This window comes from Neolamprologus brichardi, chromosome 16 (genome assembly GCF_056152115.1).
Source record: "Neolamprologus brichardi isolate AB-2024 chromosome 16, ASM5615211v1, whole genome shotgun sequence".
Taxonomy (NCBI): Eukaryota; Metazoa; Chordata; class Actinopteri; order Cichliformes; family Cichlidae; genus Neolamprologus; species Neolamprologus brichardi.
The window spans coordinates 31411740-31436991 of NC_142119.1; the positions used below are offsets into that span (position 1 = coordinate 31411740).

At 39.7% G+C, this 25252-nt stretch overlaps 1 long non-coding RNA gene across 1 annotated transcript in view; it reads left to right on the forward strand.

The window, feature by feature from the left end:
• Positions 1-239: 239 nt before the first annotated feature.
• LOC148098320 (uncharacterized) overlaps positions 240-25252 on the forward strand; it is a 35048-nt gene continuing 10035 nt past the window's right edge. Inside the window, exon 1 of the long non-coding RNA XR_015716611.1 lies at positions 240-390. This is a non-coding gene — a long non-coding RNA (uncharacterized LOC148098320). The remainder of the gene's footprint in view (positions 391-25252) is intronic.

Here is a 25252-nt window from a genome sequence, read left to right on the forward strand (position 1 = left end):
AGACAGACCTAGAGAGAGGATTTGGTCACGCAGGAGTGACAAACTGGAGCACACTGGGATCTGTGGTCCTCAGAGTGAAGTCTTGGGCATTAGTTGCATAAACCTGAGCTGACCCAGCAACGGTTGTTGCTACATCCCATTGGTCCAGCTGCAACTTGCGGTGAGCAGATATTGGGTATCAGCTGTTGTGTTGGCAGCTGCTAGTCAGTCACCACCTGTCTTTCTGCTGGATTGGCTTCTAGAGTGGCTGTGTGGCAAGTTCTTGGACTGTGTGTGTTTGGAGGCAGGTTTCACAAGGAAGATTTTTTCTTTTCCTTTAGCTATTTTTCAACTCCACTGGATTATAAAAAACACTGGAGCAGCAGCACTTAGGGTTTCAACACATACCCGGTGAGTGGAATTCTTTTCATAGCAGTATGCCTAGTGTGTTAATTGCTGGTTTGACCAATGCAGACCTGAGCCACTGCATTGATTCTACAGAAAAAAATAATAATAAAAAAATTGAAACGAGCCATCAAATCATGTCATTGTAGGAGATATAAGTTGGTTACTGTTGCTAGACTAAGTGCCTTTCTGGCCCCTTATAACTGGAATACACTGTTAATAATGCTAAGTTTTCTGAATGCATGCATCACCTCCTGGCTCTGTTTTCAACCAGTGGCACAGCAGGTGCTGTATAGACACCCCTTATTACCCAGCCTTAGTTGATTGCTTGTAATGCCTGAGTGCGTATGGCTGAAAGCATGCGCTGGTGTCAGTGGGAATGCCCTCTTAATGGGGCCAGCAATCAGGCAGCCGTCCCCACTGAGCCAAAGGAAAACACGCTGGAAACATGCGGCATGTCAGTGGCTCATTAAGGAATGGAGCAGCGTTTATAGCACCGCTGAGAGGAACAGTAAATCACTGTGCTCCCCTAGAGCGCTGAGTGGAGGGAGTCCTGCCCTCTTAAATGCACCAGTCACTGTGCTCCACACACTACTGGCCCTGTGTGTGTTTGTGCTCAGAAGCAATGGCCAGAGGGCCTATTTTTACTTTCATGTTGTACGAAACAACTGGTATTAAGAAGTATAAATAGTATCCCTGTATTGATGACAAAGTTTACATAGAGTGAACGCTGGCACCTGTGGGAATCTGAATTAAAATACATTTTTGTACTATATCTGACAATAATGACAAGACAGTTTAATTTAATTTGCATTCACAGCTTATAAGAAAGTTGTGGCGTGTTGAGCACACAGCAAGGTTTCTGCACGCTGATGTATCGACCCAATTACGGTCTGACAGTCTCCTGTGTTGGATCGCACTCTCATCTTTTTTTGATACCCCCAAAACTATTGATTGGTCATTTTCAGCCTCACCAGCTTTCTATCAGCACTGTTTGTGTGCATAGTATATAAGCTCAGTTTTAAAAATTCACTTTGTACCCACAGCTTGTGGGCTGAAGGTGTCCCACACATCAAATATCTGAACAAGAAAATAATAAATCTTCCACAGACTAAGGCTTCATTGTGAAAATTAAAATTAGCATCAGGATTTTGAGTCACACTCTGTGGCTGAAATTACTCACTATCAGATGTTTTCTTGGCTGAAGTTTGTTCAGTTCTTCACAATCTTCTTTCTGTTACATGATGTTGTTTGTCTCTGTTCATCAGGGATCCTCAGCATTTAACCCTCATTCCCCTTATAACTGTGCTAATGTGTTTATATTACAGTTACCATAGCGATGTCCTTAAGTGTATGTTTGGTAGATGGTGCTCCATAGTGAAGTGGCAAGTGAAATGTTGGTGGTTTGCTCCAAACAGAAACATGGGGTCATGTCGGCAAGGCTAGCTGATGTAAAAGTCTTCCAGCATAAACATGCAGAGCTACCTGCTGTGGTGACCCCTAGTGTCAAGGGAGCAGCAGAAAGTAACCTTCATAGCAATATAGCACATCATTATACTGTAAACCAACCCAACTTCACAACACAACTTTGCCATTTAGCTTTTGTGTCTTTGTTTAGACCTCAGTGATCATTTAATTGGAACAGAAATGATTTTAATGGGATGGCAGTGTAGACTGGCAAACTGTTCAGGGTGCAGCTACCTTTCTCCCTATGTCAGCTGGGGTAGGTTCCTGCCCAAGCAGTTAAGAAAGTCAATAGATGGATGCATGGTACCTCAGTGTTTACCTTTGGGAACTGAAAGAGCTGGAGCTAATGATGTCAGACTTAACAGCCACACAAATTTCCACTGATAATAACAAATGAAGGACAAGGTTATTGCTGTTTGCATGCAGCCGAAGTTGTATGATTCAAGTTCACATTTATTTAGACACAGGAAGAGAGGTGAGAGCTGGGAGAGAAGGGAGAGAAATCTCAGTGCTTCTTGGTTACTTCCAAAAATATCATGCTTTTCTTGAATTCCAGCTATCAGTAGTGCCTTGGACAAACAGGTTCTCTTAGTAGCTTTTTGCAGTAAATATTTAAGGGCTACTAGATAGACTAAACGATTACAAAATAGTAAACACATGTTACTGATGTATACATGAAGATTATTTGAGAAAATTGGCTAAAACACTCATATGGAAAGAAGTTGTCTTGACCTCAAAACCATGTTTAAAGTTAAACATTTAAAGCATTTAAAGCTGTTTCTAGCCTTAGCTTATCTGAACATGAAAATTTGAAACATTGAAATCACATCATACATGCATTCTCTTAATTTTTCTGGAAACAATTTATCAGACTACTTCTGAGCTATTATGAGGAGGAAAAGCTAAAGCACAGAAATATTAGCTCAAAATGGAAAGAGTCATTTAACCAAAAAAACCCATCTTCTGTTTTTTCTGTTAGATCCAGTCTGAACATAATAACCTTTCTTCTGGCTCTGCTCCACTGGATTTGTAGAGGAATCAGTCTTTGAAAGAAAAGGCACAAACACTTCAATTCTTCTGACATTATCTCTTGATTAACTCTTCCAATTAAATAGCCATCAGCAGGACTGGGGCCCTGATACAATCCAAATGGGATATCGGACACACAACCAGAGTGAATTGTGTCATTGTAAGGCTGATAATGACTGCCTTCTTCCACACATTAAATGCAAGTCAAGGGGCCCTGGTGGCCTGTTTTTGCATGAGGCAAAATGCTTCTCTTTCAATCGGGTACAGGCTGCACCATTAAACATTTACGGAGGCTGTTTAAACAGCCGTTAATTGCACATTAAGTGAGATCTATGCTCCCAGTCTTGATCACACACAGATCACTCTCTCTCTCTCTCTCACACACACACACACACACATCTATATATATGTATATATATATATATATATATATATGCCATACACGTAGATCATTCACATGATGCCATGCAATGCTGCATTCCTTCTGGGACTTATCAGGTGTTCATATGTAACTGAAGTTGTAGATTCCTGTGGGTTCCTGAAAGATATGCATATAACATAGTGCTTATTTTGGCAGATATTGAAGGATTGTTGGGCGATCGTGGCTCAAGAGTTGGGAGTTCGTCTTGTAATCGGAAAGTTGCTGGTTCGAGCCCCGGCTCCGACAGTCTCGGTTGTTGTGTCCTTGGGCAAGACACTTCACCTACTGATGATAGCCAGAGGGGAATAAAGTGGAATTGTAAAGCACTTTGAGGGTCTCAAAAAGCGCTATATGAATGCAATCCATTATTATTTAAACCAACTGTTAACTGTATATTTCTGTACATTTAAGTATTATTATTCATATTGCCGCATTCATTGACCTTGTTTATAGGTAATTTCATTGTTTAATTATGTTAAAATGTTCTTAATTTAATGTTTAAAAGCACTTGAAAAAGGCAAAATCCCATGTAAAATTAGGGCAACAAACTGTATTGTCATTACTGAAAATAACCATATTTTCATGAGAAAGTTATTTTCTGTTATTTTCTGGTATTATTTTGGCGCCCCAGCTGCCGGAAAATTACTGTTTTTTTTAGGATTTTTTTTTTTACAGTGTATAGTGGGTGTGGAATTGTCTGTATTTTTCACACCTTTTCAAAAATCTTTGGAAAAAACACACATTTTACTGCCTTTAAACTGACATCAGCTCTTACATCAATTGTAATTTCAACTCTAATATCAAAGCAGCTTATATTACCATTGAACCGAGATGCAAATTTCACATTTATTTTTTGCAGATCCTTAACAAAAGCAGGAGTAGCGTTAATTGTAAAGCATCTGTTCACTGATTAAAACATTAGAACATTTTTTTTACCATACACACTTACATTTGGCAAAACGGATCTTTCCAGGACTAGGAATTAGGTGTCACCTTCAGCTTAGCTGCAGAGGGGTTGCTTCATTCATGAATAGAAACACAATTAATGTTAATTGCCTGAGTGTACAGAATTCATTTAAGCTAGTGAACATCTTCTATGGCACACAATCTGAAACCTAAAGGGCTTAACCTAGTGTTTAATGGTGATGTTATGGTAATTTCTAAAGACAAACTCAAGAAAGACAGCACAGGTGTCTAATTACAGTAGAGACACTCACTTGTGAGAGAGTCTCTCTACTGTCCTGGTGCCCTGCTATTGGCAAGACCATCTATTTCTTCTTCCTGTTTTCACTTGTTATTTTGCGGCTAATCTGGTCTTGAAACCTCTGTCTGAACAGACGAGATCTGGGGCTGTGTAAAGGATGCAACTGTGACTGAGACTGTGACCAGGCCAGATTAACGTTCTCTGTCAACCCAGACACAAACGTGACGTAAGGCTGAAATCGTGCCTGGAGCGTGTTGTAAAGCGTGTTGGCCTGACTAATATGGAGTTAGCCTCCTTTTGCCGCTCTGTAATTAGCAGTGAAGGCAAGTTGGGAGATAGACTGTAGGTAGGCAGGAAACGCAATGAGGTAACGAGGCTGGTCCCTGCAGGGGTCAGAGGGTCGTTAATGAGGTGAGGATGTTTTGCTGTGTTGATGACTCAGGTGCCGTGTGGAAATACCAGGAACACTGACTCGATGTGTGAGAGAATAAAATAGGTTGAATCGTGGCCAAACTGAAACCAGAAAAACCTGGAATATAAAAAAAATCAACCAAAATAATCCCACTTTAAATAAGCATTGACCAAAATGTATCGAGAATAACAGAATTTGTCGTGTGTGTGGCTTTATTTTCATGCTCCGGGCCAGGGTTGCAAATATGGTAATAAGCCTGCTCACACAGTTGAATTGGCAGCGCTCGCAGTTGGCTCGTTGTTGTTTTGGTGTTTTGTGTGGGCCGGGGCCAGGGTGCCTGCCGAGGCGCTGGTGTGGACAGCTGGCCCGTCTGATCCCTCTAGTCTGCTCTTAAATTGGTTTTAGCGGCAGCACTAATAAAGCTGATTATCTGTGTGGCTCAAGGGCCCACTAACCCTGTGACACTGCTGGCAGCTGGTGGGACCAGAAGCTCGGACGCCATCCACACTGCAAAAGAGGAGCATATTAATGAGAAACTGTATCATGAAAGCATTAAGACTTTATTTTTGTGTGTTTAAAATATGCAGAAACAGTACATCTCTGGCGTAGCCTGCTGGCATTTTACGACACACATTGTGCTTTGGCTAATTTTATTGAAGCCAGTGAGTGTTTTTATGACAGCTATAATTAATTCCACTCATTATAGTGAATAGACTTGAAGCTAATGTACAATTTAAATATTTTTTGAGAGCTTATTCCTTTCTCCTCATCCTCCCTCTCCTCCACCAAGCCACCCCCCACCCCCTTTGCACCTGTCCCCACTTTGTTTGGTAAATTTAATGCTCATAAACTGTGGGCATTGTGCATGTATGTTTGCCTTTAACCATCTACCATGGTTATGTTCAGCATGCTGTTGCTTCCTTCTCTGCCCGCGTGCACTCTGACATATGTGCTTTTCCACTGTTGAACATGGGTGGAGGGCGAGTGAGGGGGTGTCAGCCTCTGTTAGAGCCTAATTGTTTAATGTGTTAAATGTGTGCTAAACGACCACGTGAGGTGCAGGACACTGAAAAGTGGGCACTGGATGCCCAGAGAAAGCACTCAGAGAGAGAGAGGGAGGGAGGGGGTGGTGGTGGAGATTATGGTGTTTTAGCATTCATATTGATTAGTGTGTGATGTTATTTTGGAAGGGCAGCAGGGGACAGGCAGCAGGCGGCGGGGTTATTTTAGTCGAACATGAGAATATTGCTTAAAAGCAGTATTCACACGGACATTCACAAACAACTTGATTGCGGTGAAAATCCAGATTATGATAATAGCTAGATTAAGGCCTTTACATGATTTGCTGTAGCCACAACAATAGCTGAGCCATTATCTGAATAGACAGGCGAGAAAGAGGATTTTAAAAGGAAAATTTAGACTTGCAGTTTTAATAAATTATTTTATGGAACAGCTGATGGTTAACTATATAATTTTCATTTTTATACAATTATTGGATTTACGTATTTCACTAATATGTGTGTGTGGGACTCAAACGGTATATAACAGAAGTTTATGCATTACAGTTTAAAAGTCTTGATATATCATAGGAAATGGGAAATGGGTGCAGTGATTTATTGAAACATGGACTGAACTCTCTCAGCCAAGCCTGTAATTTTTGTAAGTAGTCTTCGGGAATAGTTCTCCAGGTGTCTTAAAGGAAATTTAAAGCTTTTCTGTGGATGTTGGCTGCATTTTGATCTGTTCTCTGCCAAGATGATCTCACACCGCTTCAATAATGTCGAGGTCCAGGCTCTGGGGAGGCCAATCCATGACTGATAGTGTTGTTTACAGTTACTTTTATAGCATTGGAAGTGTGTTTGGGATCATCGTCGTGTTGAAAACTTACGGCACTGTAGATATTTTTTTAAAACCTGAAGCTTTTGTTCTCCAATTCTCCAGTTTATTTATATTTTTCCAAGCACTCACTGCACACCATATTGATATATGTCAAGTTTTGCGCCAATAGCTCTTTAGGAATCACCTTGTAAGCGCAAAAATATTATTTTATTCCTGTCAAACTGTTTAATCTTAGGCACCATTCAACTAAAGTAATGAGTGCAGGTGGCTGCCCCTCCCTGAACCTGGTTCTACTGGAGGTTTCTTCCTGTTAAAAGGGAGTTTTTCCTTCCCATTGTCGCCAAAGTGCTTGCTCATGGGGGGGTCATATAATTGTTGTGTTTTTCTCTTTATGTATTACTGTAGGGTCTACCTTATAGGATTAAGCGCCTTGAGGCGACTGTTGTTGTTGTTTGGCGCTATATAAATAAATAAAATAAATAATTGAACAAATGATGTGTTTTTAGGACAGACTGATAGCAGCTATTTAAAAGTTTATCTTGTCCATCTATTGAGTTACGAGGCTTTTTTATACATGAATAAATTCATAGGTCAGTGTTAAGTGGCTTAATGAACAAAAAACATTCCTTTGAAAATGGTCACGAATGGACTGGACTGAATATGAGGGAAAATGCAGCCAATGTCCAAAAAAGATGAATGCATGACATTTTAAACAAACTGCAGCCTCTCAAAAGTCAATAAAAGTCAGGTATTGTGTACTAAGCTTTCTAAAATAATCAATCAAAGTGTCCATAGTAATAACTCCATGTAGGTAACAACAGAGAATGTGTGCTACTTGTATGACTTACACCCCTGAGAGGAGTGTGTTCTTCGTGAATGGTTGTCTTTGAGTCACTAACCCTGCTCCCATGAGCATTGCCATTTCTCTGGTTTCATTCGCTGAGAGCAGCTAGACTGAACTGGCCAGGGGCGGGGGGCCTCCTAAAGGCTAACAAAGTGTTTATGACCAAATGTCTGTCACCTCACAGGAGAAAGAAGAGTTATCATGGGAGAGAATAATTCTTTCAGCTGAAGTGACCTGTAAGCAGAGTAAAACCTTTTGTGCTTGTGTTGCTTATCAGCAGAAGAAGCATCTGTCTTCTTCATATCTGAGATCAAAAGTTTAAAAAAAAAAAACCCTCTGTAGAAATTCATGTTTGATATTATGACTCAGTTCTGGTGACCTCTCCACCTTCTCACGTGCAGACATGGAAAGCAAAGGAGAGCAGACCACACCTCTGCACCCTTCCATGTGCAGGCATCAGTGATAACAGATATGACACCGATTCAGACACAAGATGAAAGGAAGAGCTGGGGTGGGGATGGGTTTCTGCACATAATGTTCAGCAATTATGTGCAAACCAAACAACAAACAACAAATAGTGTCTGGTGGAAAAAAGTGGCATAGCAATGTTTTTCCAAAAAGTAATCGTCTAGATCAAATTACTCAAAGAAGCCATATCACTTTTGTTTATTCAGTTTTTTTGCAGGGCATGAAATATGTAAAAGGAACATAAAATTAGTTTTTGTTTTTTGTTTTTAAGGCCAAGACAGAATCATTGAGACCTCTGTATATGACCTGGGGTGTAGAAACTGCAGGTATGGAAAGTTAAATGGCGCACACTGAATGAGCAGGCCGTTCTCACTCCCGAGGCGTAACATGCCGACGTTTTGTCACGTCCCGCGGCGTTCCTGAGGAGACCTTCGGCGTTCTTATGGTACGCGGGGGGTTATGGCTGAAATCCAGTGCAATGACGCTCCCGCGGTAATAGACGTTCCAGCCCTGTATTCCAGCCCTAAACCTAACCTTATCCCTAGCCCTAACCATAACCTTTTTCTTGACCTTAACCATGACTTTAATTATGTTAAATAGTGTGTTTCTAAGCGATTTGAAGAAAAAGAGCGAACATGTGTAGATTGAGTCCAGACGGTTCTCATATTTCCGAGGTCGTCATTTAGGAACGTGGTGGGTAGCCGAAAACGTAATATGTTGACGATTTGTCACCTAGCCTAAAATGTGACGCTTTGGGAGTGAGAACGTGTTGCAATGAGATGCGACAACTTTATGTGTAGGAGGGTATCGGCTGATTTGCTGAAATTACAGTTAAGTTTCACTTTGTGGCATGTCTGAACTAATGTTATGCTTGATTTGGTAAACATACTTGTAGCAACCACTGTAGATGGCTCCTGGATACCTAACGTGAAAGGAACTAGCTGTGGACCCTGGGACAGGAGTGAAACACAATAGCTAGATTATATAATTTGCCATAAGTTCCTAAAGCGTTCCCATAACAGACAAAGGCATCTGGGCTATCTTGCATAGCCTGTTGATACTGTTACCCACAACCAGAAACACCAGAGATGTGACTGCTTCTTGTAAATGATGTGATTGTGGCCTTCAGTGTTTAGTCATTTCTGCTTCAAGACAATCTATGAACTGTGCTCTATGTGAATATTTTTCTCTTTCTCAAGAAAAAAAGAATTGCAGGAAGGTGTTGCTTATGTGGCTGAAATGGCCATAAGAGGAATATCCTCTATCTATGACATCACGTGCATCCAAAACTAGAAAAAACTGAGATAAACTGAATGTTTGGAGCAGTCTGTTAACTTACTGAAAACTTTGATCATGTGTAATATGATCATTTGAACAATAGATCTATAAAGAGAATCGAGAAAAGTGGAATAGCTGCTCTTTAGTTTATCACCAGATCTACAGTATGTTCCAACTTTGTCATGGTGATGAGGTCTAGGGAGTGAGAATTCGATCATGATGTTTATTCATAGACTGTCTGCCTGTCCCGAGAACAGGAAAGGTTGTGAGGAAGGAAGGAATATATGCTGCTTTTACAATAAGCAACCTGTTGAGTTTGGATGGGCACCTAATTAGCATCCTTCCTGGCAGCCTTGATGAGGAAGTAGTGCAAGCATGTCCAGCTGGGAGGAAGCTTAAACCAATAAATGCATAGTGCCATTTGGAGGAACATTCAGGCTACCTTTATCAGCCTTAATGCACTGTATTTGAAATTCAGAAGAAAATTGGTTATACTTGTATTTGAGTACATAGCTGTGCTGGAGCAAAATGCAAGTTTTTATGTGTATTCAATAGAAGTAACTCAATGATTCCAGAAAAATCTAAAATTGTAATAATTTGCAAAATACATCTGCTGATTTATCTGGGTATACCGACCTCATTTAAAATAAATTAATAATATCTAGTTCAACTAAATCAACTCATACAGACTCATATTTCATTTGCACAAGTAGTAAGTAAACCCATAAAAAAAAAAACTTAACGTTCTAATTCAAGCTCATCTTCACATTGACCTCTGGACAATTTTTATATTTGTAGTGGTTGTCCTGCTCTCTGGTGTTATATTGCAGTGAATCTCTTCTTTTGTGTTCTTCAACTTGAATTTGATTTTGGGAAAGTTTAAAAAAGTCACTGAGAAGCAAATCTGGTGTGTTAGGTTGGTGGGAAAACTTGGCACTGCCTGACCCTAAGAGGAAGGATTCAAAGTGCGCCAACCAATATACGTTGAGAAGAAAATAACGAAGAGTATTCTTCTGGTCTCATTCTAAAGACTGCTTGGTTGACCACCAACTCTCACCATCAGTAATGATCCACTACATGAAATTCAGGCTTGTCTTAGAGAAAAGTTGGTTGGTTTCTGCACAACTTTGAGGTCTGTGGTGAAATCTCAGAGGCCACGGTGCATGTGGTCAGGACGGGACTTCCAGGGAGAGATCTAAAGGTACAGATGTGCTGGAAGCTGTCTGGACATTCCATAAAGATGACCTTTGAACAGGAGACTGGCCAAATTTAAATCGGGCAAGGCTTTTTATTTTTATGAACTTGTTCCCAGAACTGTTTGATCACATAATAATCCACAGTAGGGCAACCTCAGTAGACTGCCAAACACCTCTGCAGGACAGAAACATTTGTAGTGCAAACATCACTGTTTTTTATACTTACCATAAATCACTATAGTACTCCAGCAGCTTAATTGCATTTTCTTTTTATTGTTTTTTTCTTACCTTTGTGATTTTTGGGGGATAAAATCTGTGTGAAAACAGATTTCAACAGTTCTCACACGCTCAACACATGTGACCATTGTATGATCCCTCTGTCAAGGTGACTGTAATGGAAACTGCAGCCCAGTCAGGAGTGAGTTGGTAATATGGCACACATCTGGACCTTTGCACATTGCTCACAGCTAGTTTCCTACCCTGAGAGAAAGAGGAGCCCCTAGCACAAGGAAAATACTTCAAAAGGCTTAAAGACTTCAGAACATTTTGGAAGTAAACAAAAAAGTGACGCAGGCGGCTGCACTGTAATTGCCTGATTCCTTTGAACGTTGCCCGGACTTTAAACTGGAATGTGTTAGTAGAGGAGCAATGAGTGTAACTTGGCCTGGATGAACAGTCTGCCTGGCACCTGACTTGGGGGCTAGCATAGCTGAAAGACTGATGTCTTCAGAGAAGAGCAAGACATGTTGAGCCAACGCATTCTTACTCACACCATCATTCAACTCTTTAGAAACTGATGCCTGGTAAGGAACCCATAGTGTTACACTTGGACACACTGGAAGTCCCTTTAGGAAAATGTGGAAGATGGTGCTGCATGGTACCGAAGTAAAAAAGGAAGTACAAAACCCACCCAACTCAGGCTGCGATTATGAATAGCATGCCAATTTCCTTAACCTCTTAAGCAACCCAGATTGGGTCAGGGCTAGGACATACTACATAGACACATTTTCATAAAACACAAGGTGTTACATTTCAAATAGTCTCATTAGTCTTTTCAGTAGAAAATTATTCTTCTTCAAAAAGCTCGACATTAACCAAGCCAATGATCTGGTAGGTTTACTTAATTTGAAAACCATCCATGAATATTCTATGAATACTATGAAGTTGCAACTGATAATTATAATAATTATAACTGATAGTGAGAACCTGCAGACTGCGGTTTATGCCATGCTTTGCTACTTAACTTTCACTTGCTGTTTGTGGTTAGGTTCAGGCAGTAAAAGCATGCTTATAGGTGTACCCGGTGTGATACACTGTGATGTCAAGTTTCTGTATGTGACTTCAAAGTGACACCAGTCTCACTATTGTTGCTAGAAGTGCACCAAGACACAAACACTCTGTGCTGACAGTGAAACTTGTTTTACTTTTTAGTTCTAAGGGAACATTTTTGGGAAAAGGTTGCAGAGCTGTGAGTAATTTCATATTTATGTTAAATAACTATATACTCAAGCAAATTTACCTACCTTCAATTTTCTCCCACTTTTTGCTCTTTCACACTAAAGTAATACAAGGACAGCAACCACCCTGTAACTATCCTTCTGGATTCAGCAAACGATTGCAAGTAGTTGCAGTCAGGCAGGCAACCTGGTTGCTCAGAGGTTGAGCATGCAACACCCTCAACCACTTTCAACCTGAAGGCAAATGCAGAAGGTGCCTGGTTGAAGGCAACTTGTCTCCAAACAATTGTGGTCCACCTCAGACCACTGTCTACTAGGGCTGGGCAATATGGCCTAAAATCCATATCGCGGTATAATTTGAAGCATGTGCGGTAACGATATATATCGCGATATATTCCTTTCTTCTGTATAACGTATTTTCCACACTATAAGGCACACTTAAAATCCTTTAATTTTCTCAAAAATCGAGAGTGTGCCTTATGTATGAATTCTGGTTGTGTTTACTGACCTCGAACCGATTTGGGCGTGCAGAAATCTGTTAAAAAATGTTTTAGTACAACTTTGGTAAGCCGCACTGATGGATGGATTGTCAGAGCATTACGGCTGCCGTGGTGAGGAGCTTCGCGGAGTAATCTGGGTCCAAAACTCCCTCCGCTTCAGGTCCCAAAGTCAAATGAAAACAGAATTTATTTAATTTAACGGAGTTACAAGTTAACAGGAAGTTAGCTTGCTAGTTTCCACCTAAACATGACATACCACGTTCTGACTGAGATTTTTGAAACAATTCAAACGTACAGTTCTGCTATACGATATTCTATCGTATATCGTTTATATCGCCCACCCCTACTGTCTACAAACTGGGGTCATTTGTAGACAGATTGGTGTTGGTGAAGGTTTGCAAGTAGTTGCCGTCTAATTTATAAACACAAACAAATTGTCAACATGTCACAGTCGGTCTTAATCAGTCTGCACCAATGAGCATAACTCGTCTGTGATAGGAAGACTCAAAACAAATGGTTGCCAAGTGGTTGTATTGTGGAGCATGGCTAACACACATAGAGACAGCCATTCATTTCTGTTCCCACAGCCTACAAACTCAAACTCAGTTTACCGCAGAGTGAGAGAGACATGATAGAGAAATCTGACTCTATGTATAATATCATAGCACATGTCTCACTTTGCACTAATGCCTGTAATAAATATTCATGAGTATCATTGAAAAGATTAAAAAGTGAAGCATACCACAGGGAATTTATTTGTCAGGCAGCATATCATAGAACCTTTTAAGCTACAAAAGAATTTACTTTCTACCAGTACTTGGTTATGAGAGTACCTAGAGCATATCTCTTCTCATAATATTATTTCTGAATGTGAGTGTGTTAGCAAAGAATGTGCTCCAGTTTACAAGTTTCATCACTTAGAAATGATGATATAAACAACTGGACATTCTTTGGCTATGAGATTTGAGATGATGAAGAGAGAAGTGGAACGTGTTTTCTTTGGACGATTAATCTGGAGTTCAGAAGAATGACATGGGCACGGACCTTATGTTTTCAGACGTTTCTCTGCTTTACTTCATTTTTTTGGGTTTGGTTCTAGAAAGGCTTTGGCAGCTGTCAGCTATAAAAATTTTGAATGGGGGAAAAATCGACTGGCTGCAGATACAAACAATGAAAATTTGAGGTGATGCTGAAGAAAACCTGGTGCTAAAAAGGGAGAAAGTGAAGCTCATCTATAAACCAAATGTATGTAATGCACTACTAATCAACAAGACAGCCCAGATTCAAGTCAATGTTGCATCAAGAGTAGAAGTATTAGGAGTCAAATATAGAGAACAAGTATAACCCCAACTCCAATAAGTTGAGATGCTGTTTAAAATATATATGAACACAGAATGCAATGACTTGCAAGTCTACAAATTGTGCAACATTTTCAGAATAATGCTGCGCTCCATTAAAAACAGGCATGATTCTGTTATGGAAATCATTGCATGGGCCCAGAAACACTTATGAAATCACTGTCTGTGAACACTATTGCTATTCACAAATACAGGTTAAAGCTCTATCATACGGTGGCCCAGAGAGGCCAAACGAACTGCAAATTAAGAAAACACCAGCAATAAGAAAAATGCTGCAAAAGCACACAAAACACAACGGAAATGGGACAGAAGAAAATGTAAATAGAGAAAAAGAAATGAGAAATAGAAAAAATAAAAACGGAAATAGGAAAAAACATATTTCCAAAAGCACAAGGGAAGTGTTTCTGGGAAGTGTTTCTGGGGAGACAATAACCCAACGGACCAGTTGCAGGAACCAAAACGTGCTAGATAAGCGTGTTTTAATCTCATGATTCATATAATACTGATGATGGATTTTTAGGCTAATAGTTAGGATAACACACTTACCTCTCATCTTATCTTTCCTCACAAAACCCATTGATCTTCCACTTCGTTTAAGTGTCTCCTAGCGCAATTCTTAGCATATTTTGGTTCCTACGACTGGTCCGTCGTGTTATTGTCTCCCCAGAAACACTTCCCTTGTGCTTTTGGAAATCTGTTTTTCCTATTTCTGTTTTCTGTTTTTGTTTTTCTTATTTCTGTGTATTGTGTGCTTTTGCAGCATTTTTCTTATTGCTGGTGTTTCCTTGAGTTGTAGTCCGTTTGGTCCTTCAGGGCCACCGTACTATCACGCAAAAATAAAACTGCCATTTTCTCTGTGCTAAACCTCATGAGTAAAGTAGAGAACTGTTCCCTACCAATTCCATATGCAGTAGAGAACCGCACATTGTGCTTCTGGAAGGGCATCATCAGCGCTGAAAGGCATACAAAGGTTTTAGAGCATCTTATAATCTGATCCAGATGAAGTCTTTTTCAGGAAAGAGCTCGGATATTTCAGCAGGACAATGCCAAATCACATACTGGACCTATTGCAACAGCATACCTTCATAGTAGAAGAGTCAAGGCTCATGAATGGGCCCGCCTGCAGTCCAGACCTTTCACCAACGGAAAACATTTGGAACACCATGGAATTAAACGTATGACAAAGAAGACCCGAGACTATTGAGCAGCTTGAATTCTCCGTTGGGAATTTTCAAAAGGAATAAGAAAACATTCTTCTCCCAAAAGTCCAGCAGCTGGTCTCCTTAGTTCCCAGACGGAAGGATGCTAGACAGTGGGAAAAATGTCTAGCATCAAGTGCAAAATTAGCTCATATTTTTGTTAAAATGGTACATTTTCTCAGTTTAAACATTTGATGTGTTTCTTATGTTCTGAATAAAAAAAAAAGACTTGCAATGTAAACCATTGCATTATGTTGTTATTTAAATTTTACAGAGCATCTTAACTTTTGTGAGAATGGGAGCGTATGATACATATATTAAAAAAATAGAATTAAAAAAATTGGAGAAATAAGCAGTTGTAAGCTTCCAGGCAGCTGGACATGCTGACAGGTGTAGGTAGCAGAGGTCTGAATAAAACTGGTTACAGGATGACATGAATGCAAAGACACATAGGATATGAATGATGCAACCGACTGTGGTAAGTTGGAAGGTATGCACTGTGTATACTGTGAGGTGATTTGGAAATGAGAAACACATGAAGTGTGTTTCAGAGAAAGAAAATCAGGACATCTGAAGGGTGGACAGAAAGTCACTCGAGACAGTGTCAGTAATTGAATTCAGTCCACTGTAGAAATCCACAGCAGATCATTCATAACATTAAGATTGTAAAATTAGAACATATGATGTTTTGGTTTTGGGGGGATACTTGTAGTTAGAACGTGTAGTTAATGTTTTTATGGGGCTTCTTTTAAGCCAGACTTGAATTATTTCCTAAACTAAATCTAAGAAAAACATTCATAAGATGATTTTATTTTTAAAAAATCCTTTTTTTCAGTTCCAGAGATGCCTTTATAGCAGAAAACCATTACCAACATTACCATCAATATTAGATCCTCTCCACCAAACCTCTGTCAGACAATCATGTTTATTATCTACACACCTCTCCACACAGATAGTGTGTAAAATAAACCTCAGTGCCTCTTAATCGATTACTCTCTCTGTGATGAGTGGAACTTGTTGTATAGTCTTGCAGTTGCATAAGGGCTTAGCCAAGGTTAGGGTTAGGTTGTATTTTCACCAAATGCTCAAGATGCTACGTTCCAAATGAACTTTCATGTGGGTTTTTTTTTTATGTTTTTGTGTGTTTTAAGACTTCAGGTATGTATGCCAAATAGGTGACAACAGCATATGAACCTAATGTTAAACAGGTCACTAGTGCTCCGTCGGTCACTTTCACTGCTCTGCACATGGTACACAGCTATGCATCATCAAAGAATTCACTTTCCCCATCAGTCACTCTCACTATTGTTGGTCATTGTAAACTGATGTTGCTGTGCATGTGGGCATACAAACTGGAATTTTAGTGCACCAGTCCATTAAAGTTCCTTGATTCTCACTCTTGTAAATGTCTCTAATATTAGGAGTCAGCTTCAGACTCCAGATGAGATGACATTTAATACTGTTTGAGGAAAAGACCGAAGGAATCATCCTGTTACTGTTTCTTACTGTAACGGTTTGCATAAACAATTCTAATGTTTCAGATTTTACTCATAAATGTGTGATAAGTTGTAACTCACAGAAGTATTTAGCTTTTGGATACTAAGGTAAATATCTTGTGAAGCTTTGGGACAGCTTTGAGCATGGGAAAATAACTGATTATGTCAGCAGGGTTATCTCAGTCAGCCAGCTCGTGGGATGGATAATATTGTGGCTGCAAAAACTACAGATATGTAAAGTAATGATATTTGACGTCAGGACTCAGACAAGGACACAGATATGAGGGGTGGGCTGCAGACGTCTGCTAAACCCATTGCTTTTATAATCTTTACCTTTGACAGGCTCAAGTGATATCGTGAGCGATATTTCACTTTATTTATACAATGTGCGTACGGCAATAAGGAGCGCAGCAGCAGACTAAACTAGATGAAACATTTTCTCAAGCTCAATGAGGACGTTTGGAGCGTAAAATAGGACATGACCCTGACACAATTTTGGTGCAGTCTGAGGAGCGACACAGCTGTTATACCGATGATGAGGATACCTGTCAATTTATGCTCATACCTTCACTTCATTCTATGCACGAGTAAAATCGCTTGTATTCACAGTGGATTCATTTTAAGAGACAGTCAAAAAAAAAGGATTTAAAAAGAAAAATAAACTACAGATGGCAGACTGACTGACTTTTCCTAACTCTTAGATCATATAAATACTTGATTTTAAACGATTAGCTTTTATTGTGAAATGAAAAATAATGTTAATGTGCAAGTTTAATCAATTGAATTCAGTTTATGTTTTATTTTCTTCACACTCTGTTGCACATTTTAATACATAAAATATGTATTTCAAATAGCTGACTAGCAGAGCTTTGTTTTTGGTCCTGAGGTCATGACCTTTCAGGTAGTGTCCAACTTACTCACCTAACCTTTGAGCATGTATCCAACATTGCTTTATATAGTCCACTTACTTTCAAATAAACTTTTCCCTTTCAGGATTCGTTATAGTTTTTCTTCAGCTCTCATTATTTATGCTGCTTTACAGAATTTCATTCTATTAATTGCAAAACTTGACGGCCTACTTAAAGGCACTCTGAATCAATTAACCACTCAAGTTTTAGCAGTGAGTAAGGCACTGATAAATGAAGTTTTTAATGATTTAAAATCCAAGGCTGTATAGTGCTTAAAAGGAGGGTTTTGGCCTTTCAGCACCTGCTAGAGAGCAGCCTCCACTGTCCATCTGGAAGAACCAGAGATATCTTCATTGTCAGCAAGGAGAACACTTCCTATCAGTTCTATCAGTCTGGAGAATCTCTGGCCTCTTGTAAACATGCAGTGTTGTTTCCTCCTACAAACAGATGTAATTTCACAAGCTACCTCCATCTCTACAGAGCACCGTAAATCTCCCGGGTCCTGCTTCAGTATATAGGAAGTTTTCATAGCCCCGTCCTCTAAAAGCAGTTTCATAACAGCTACAAATGGCACAGTAAAAACAGGACAACCGTGTTACTGGGCTGAAGTGACAGACAGCATCCAAGCAGTTTACACTGGACTGGGACTGACATAAACACACTCTCTGCCTCTGTGCTATCCGCTCTGGGTATCCCTCTATCCTTTCTGGAGTGGTTCTCAGCAAAACTCAACAGTAGTGGTGGGGTCAGAGGTTAAATATGTGACCTGACCTTGTCAGGATGTGTCGTGGGGTTGCCGTGACGAAAGATAAGACTACACTGCTGCCCAGGCCCTGTGATTTTTCTGAAGCCACATCCAGAACCTGGACTGTGTTGGCCTCCTGAGTATTTATATAAATATCATCAGTCTGCTATGGAACTCCCACAGCACTTATCTCCACAGTGTATATACATATATATAGATAATATGTGAATACATGTCTGTCTAAAAGCATGTAAACCACAGTTAAAAGGCTTTCTCCATATTTTTTTTAGGGTAGTTACTTTTGTCCCTTCTGTTTCCTGTTTTGGTCAATACTGCAACCTTCCTGCAAACTCAATGCATCAAATAAGAAACTCTTGTTGGCCATCAGCCGCTAGTAACGTTCTTCCATAAGCAAGTCTCCCCCATGGGAGATGTGTTGAGAAGAACGATCATTTCTGGGTCTTAGACAGAGCATGAAAATGATCTGCTGCACATAGAGTTTATTGCTTTTGATCATTCCCAAATCTTATCCCTCATTTAAATGTTTATAGTGACAAAACACAAATACAACGTTATGATGTTCAGTTACAAAAACAAAAAAATCCCACAATATACAGTAATAATTAACTGGATAAAAATATAGAACGTACCAGGATACACATGCGTCAAATATGCTACAAAAAATAGGCTGTGACTGCCTCTACTTTGTTCTTACTATTTCTTTGCCATATATAATAGAGTGAAAGTGTGAGATTTGGATTTTATAAACAAGCTCATCTTAAAGTTGTTGAAAACTCTAATAGAGACATGCAGGATAGTACACAGTTACATTTACAGTATACATACTATATACAGTATATATACAGTAATTTATATAGGTATAAGCTGCTTCTGAGCAATAAAGACGTGCATGCAGACCTTTCATCCTTTACTGCAGAAGTTGTGCATGTTCACCTTAGTGTTCTCCCCTTCAGTCCTACCAGAAAAACCTGATTTTAATCTCGTTGTAGAAAGAAGGAAATCTAGAAAGGTGAGCAACAGCCGGTGTAAACAGGTCAATTGAAGCATTCATTTGATACAATAAAAGACCAAAGTGATTTAAAATAGTCTTCAGTCATTTTTTTCTGGTCTTTTTATTGTTTTTATTAAAGTCATCATTAGCGGAATCCGTTTGACCTCTGTTATATCGAGGTGTATTGTCTCATACCCTGATACTACTGCTGCTGTGTGTTGTTAGCAGCGCTAGCCTTGACCTTGACAACCAAGCAGCCTGCCATCACACCTCATTAACATTAACAACAGTCTTCCTGGTGTGAACTGTTGGCTATGGGAACCTTCTGGACTTTTATGACTCCAATTGGCTGTCAGGTTCTAACATGTGGATAGAGGAAGTTGTATTATCTTCACTGCTAGGCTAATGGTAGGCTGCATTCATGCTAGAAATGCCTCACAGTGTGCAGTGGTTAACACCCACGCCTCTGAACAGTGCTGTATCAAATTTTGTCACACCTTTTGAGAAGCCATTGTCAGAACTTGCACCCTTGTACTTGGAGCACTTAACACTCTTAATACGGATGATAATAACTGGGCTGAAGAGGCAATAAAATGTGTGAATGGTGGCCTTTTATTATCATGATGAATACTATAAAAAAGGCGATTTATTTTTAGCTCTGTGTGGTGTAGTATTGAGTAATTTAATTGCATTTTGAAGTTTTATATATATATATATTTCTATGGAGTTTAAAATTCACACTTCCTGTAGCAATTATTATATTGCTACACTATCAGTTTGTGATTAAATAGGGCAAGCAGGCAATTACACACAATCTGTTTGTGATAATACGACAGTTAACTGTGATAAATCTGTGAAACTTGCAAATCTCTTGCTATCTACGAGCACAGTAATTCACATTAACTAGTTACATTCAGATTCTAACCAGAACCTTTATATTGGAATATAAACGGTATATCTGGACACAAATCTATAAACATTCAAACCTACGGTCAATTTAAAATTCACCAGCTAACCTAACTCCATACATGTCTCCATACAGTACCAAGAGAGAACTCACACAGATCTCAGATCATGCAAACTCTGCACAGAATGACCCCAGGCTGGATCTGAACCCAGGGTTTGAACCTGGAACCTTGTTGCTAACTACTGCACTGCTGATTGTCTGATCTACATCCTGCAAATCAAGTCAAACAACATTTTTTCAACACAGGGCATCTCACCATTGTGTACAAGGTATATTCTGGTGTCTGTGCCTTAGTACCAGCTGTGTTCATATTAGCCACTGAGGAATAACAGTCCGTGTTACAGACCTACAAAGTCCGTGGTAGGAAGTTGAATGATTGTGACAGCATGAGCTAAGTTTATTAGCCAGGTTTCCCTTGCCTTTGATTTTTGGGATGTTCTCATACTAAGACTAAGGACCTAAAGTAGTTGGTTAGGGTTAGGAAAGGACTGGAGTTTGTTGGGAGTGACATAATCGCACATTGCTGCAATGGACGCCTTGTTCACAACTTATACACAGTAGACTGGCTCAGTAAACTCTTTATTTGTTGTAGTAAAAAGCGCATCTTTGGACAGTTCATTGACCTGTAGTTGAGAAACTGAATTCTAGCTCCTTGGGAAAAAAGTGCAGCTGAAGATGTGGATCCCCATAAAATGATCTTTGAAAAGATCCTGCTGGAAGCAAGCTGTATTTTCTTTCAGAGTGAACTGAGGTTAGACAATACTCACCAGAGAAGCTTTGTGCAAAAACTGTTCTTTGCTCCTGGGGTGTAACAGGATGGCAGAGTTGGCAGAGTGTACTGTCATGAGGGTTTTCTCATGATGTTGGTCATGTGGGTGCAGAGGCCAGAACTGGAGGAGAAAATATAGAAAATAGGACAGAGGGCAGGGGAGGGAGTATGTCAGAAGAGGGTGGTGTACTGAGGGGTGGAGGGGACTGAAGATTGACTGAATTGCAAAAAGGGAGTGAAAGAAGGAGAGACAGAAGGGAAGAATGTAGGGAATGAGTGAAGGGTAGAAAAGAGGAGGAAATAAGTAGAGAGGGAAGGAACGGACTGAAAAAAGGAATGAGAGGATGGTATGGAGCTATAAGTGGCAAGAAGAGAAGATGTAGGGATGTTGAAGAAGGCACATGGAGGTAATATGAGGTTGGAAATAGGATGGAGGGAGTTCAACATACTTTCAGGCAACTGGGACGTGTGCTCATAACAGTTTCTACATAAAGGCACCCTTATTATATGTCAAAAAGAGCCAAAAGGCAACCCAGGAAAACAAACAAGGTAACCAAAGCTTATTTTCTCTTTGGTTATCTCCTCAAGGTTAGCTAGCGTTAAAGCAAGGCTAAAAAAGTGAAAGCAGAGAGGTCACCATCTGAAAACCTGACAGGAGGAGACTCTGGGGGAATGCACTGTACTCAGCTGAATTTCAAGAACCTGCTGAGGAAATGTAAAAGATTTTAGTGGTGTTTAAAAGAAGATAGCACAAATGGGGCCCTGTTGTAATCAGCCCTGTAGAGGAAAAGTAGCTGAGGTGGGGGAGGGGGGGAGGGGGGGGGGTTGTGGAGGGCTCAAGAAGCTTTGAAACACGGGGTTTTGGGATCAGCCTTCAGCTGTAAAAAAAAAAAACATGAAGGCCAAGCCTGTTTTATTCTGCCATAAAAAGGGCCTCCTGCCGCACGGTGCTGTGTACACAAACACCTTTTATGTAAAGTCACCAAACTAGAAGTGATGTTATTAGGAATGCACAAAAAATTATATTGTTTCTACTTCAAAGCGGAGGGAAAATCTGCTCTGAGGAAATTAACTGCATGCTCATAAATGTGAGCTTTGAGTGAGAAGAACAGCAGCAGTGGCATTTATGCCTGTGAGCTGACTTTGTTTATGAGTTTGGCTGTTAAAAAAAGGAAAAAGGAAAAAAAGAAGAAAGAGGTTTAGTTTGGGAATGCAACATGCTTTACTTCATACATTTTTGAGAGTGCTACCTGTGCCCACATGGCAGCATACGGTGACCTTCAGACCTGACTTGAATGTTGTCACAGCCTCCTGAGTCATATTAATACTTAAAGCAGGGAACATTACTATAAATACTACATAATATAATGGCTAGTTATGCAAACCTTACATTACACAACCTTACAGCGGGGTTGTTTCCATTGAAACTCAGCATCTAAATTTAAAAATCAAATATACTATAAAAAGTAGTATATAATAATAATGGATTGGATTTATATAATGCTTTTCAAGGCACCCAAAGCACTTTACAATGCCACTATTCATTCACTCTCACATTCACACACTGGTGGAGGCAGCTACGGTTGTAGCCACAGCTGCCCTGGGGCAGACTGACAGAAGCGAGGCTGCCATATCGCGCCATCGGCCCCTCTGGCCAACACCAGTAGGCGGTAGGTGAAGTGTCTTGCCCAAGGACACAACGACCAGGACAGAGAGCCCAGGGATCAAACCGGCGACCTTCCGATTACAGATACGCTTCCCAACCCCCTGAGCCACGGTCGCCTACAATATATAATACGTTTTTTGTCTTTGCTTTTATTGGCTAGTTAGGTTTAAGCACTAAAAAATAACTTGGTTAGGATTAAGAAAAGATTGTGACTTGGGTTTAAGCTTTAGTATCAAACCTGATCATTGATCATCTGACACCTTGTAGTTACAAGAGCAAAACAGCAGCTTTGACAATTCAACACGGACTGAGCTTTTGGGTATTAGTGATTCAAACTTTTTTTACTCTTGGATATGATGCCCAGTATATACCGACCTGCTGTTTAAACAGTGTTTGCAAAGCTTCCACAGCAGAACTAAAACTTTGATGTCATGCAAAATGAAAAACATGCATCTCTACTTTCAGTCGCTTCCATAATGGCTGAAATGTATTAACACCTAAATTACAGATTAACGTGAAATTCCCCTCTGATCATTCTCATTAAGGGAAGTAAAAATATCTACAGTTAAGCTACGTGGATACCTGGATGAAAAATCTTTTGATAATACTGCTGAAATGTCCTGATGCTCACGTGTGAGACATGAGCTACAGCTTCCTGGGTGAAAGGTTGAGAGCTATCATACTGATTATATTAATATTGCATGTAGTCTGTGTATAAAAGAAGGCCACAGATACTGGTTTCTGGACTCCACAGAGGAGCCAAAAGTGATCATATTTGGATTTTCTGGATGCAGGAGACCCTCCCTGAGGCTGATTTTATCCGAGGTTTCTTCCTGTTAAAATTGAGTTTTTCCTTCCCGCTATTGTCAAGTGCTTTCTCAAAAGGGAGTCATTTGTTGGGGGTTTCCTCTCTATTTTGTTGGATCTTTACCTTATAATATAAAGTGCCTTGAGGAGACTGCTGTTTATATTTGCAATAAATAAAATATGTATATTGAATTGAATTGAATGATAGGGCAGAGTGCTTACTGGATATCTTGGTTATCAAACAGCATGCATGGACAGAGGCCGATAACAGCTAAGTAATGCTAAGCAACTGAATACTAATACAACAAGTGAATCACTTGAAACTGCCAAAACTGCCAAACATCTTGTGTATGTGTAATGTTAGTACAATGCACCACAGCAGCCATATTAATGGTCAGATAATTACATCAAGGCAAAGCTGTGTTGAGGTGAAGCCTAGCAAACAGTTTGCCAAACCTTTGTCAAAATCCACCTGTCAGTCAAAGAGGCCACCGCCATTAGTACTGCAGTCTCTGAGCTTTATGAGTATCCAAATAATTGAGTTGCATGTATTGAAAATAAAAAAAAACCCTGTAAATTTGTTTGGTACTTTTTTGTGGCTTTAAACGGTTTTTTTCTGCTGTATAGCTGCACATTTTAAAAAGGTAGCCTAAGGGGAGTGACTCACTGCCACAATCTAAAGTGGACATCAGAGGAAATGCAATATGTGACACTTCCATGTTACACGATGGATTGAGGTTGCTGTTGAGAATAAATGTGGTGCAGCTCACAATGGTTTCTGTGGTTTTTGTCTTCCTCAATATGTACCCACTGCGCTCTCTTTATAAACCTAACCGCACCTCCCTGCTCTCTCTGACAGCTGGTTCTTCCATTTGCTTTCCACTGTGGCTATTTTAACGAGTATGTACACATTTCATAGAAACAGTGCTTCTTAGATTCTACAGCATAGCCTTTGGTGTCTTTATGTTCTCATTTTGAACTGTTGGCCCATTAGACTTTTATACAGGAAGTATCCCAGCAATCATTTATTTGCTTTCTCAAAGGTCTGAGGGAATGTTTCCAAACATTTAAAAATTATTATTTTGAATCCATATCTCTTTTCTTGGGAAACTGGGATTTCTTCCTATTAATAAAGTTGAATCTTAAACACACAATCTTAAAAACAATATCATTGTCCCAATGTTGTTGTTTTTGCAGATTGCTTTTGACAGGATAACATTTCCTCCTACAAGCAAAGGTTGAGGAAAATGTTACACAAAAGCAATGTTTGCACAGCAGACCTGGGGATATACCTTTTACAATGTCAGGAAGAGGACATTATGTGCCCTGCAGCCAGTCTAGTGGAGTGTTTCAGTGCTTTGAGATAATGTTATTGCTGGATTTGGGCAGGAACTTTAAAGCCATCCTGGGTACTTTGACCTCCACCTGGACTTGGACAGAGCACTTCTTGGATTAAATGGTTCATCCAAAATACATTTTTCTTTGATGTTAGCTTGGTTATGGTTAAATCTCAATTACCACTGAGGCATAAAAATGAACAACAAAAATCCTCTGTATGTAAAAACTTGATCCAACACAGATGCTTTTCTCTTAGGAAAATGTCATCTATGGACAATGGTTGTTATTCCTACTTTTCCATTACACTTTAACACAAAGAAATACTTCTGCAGTTTCAGTGATGAAAGAGTCTCTGATTTAAAGTCCTCCTGGCTACTTTTAAGCTTTAAGATCATTTAAAATTAAATGTTTCTTTGTGACCATAAATACTAATCTGCTTTAAAACTCAGTACAGGTACAGAGACTGATATCTAATATCTCTATGCAAG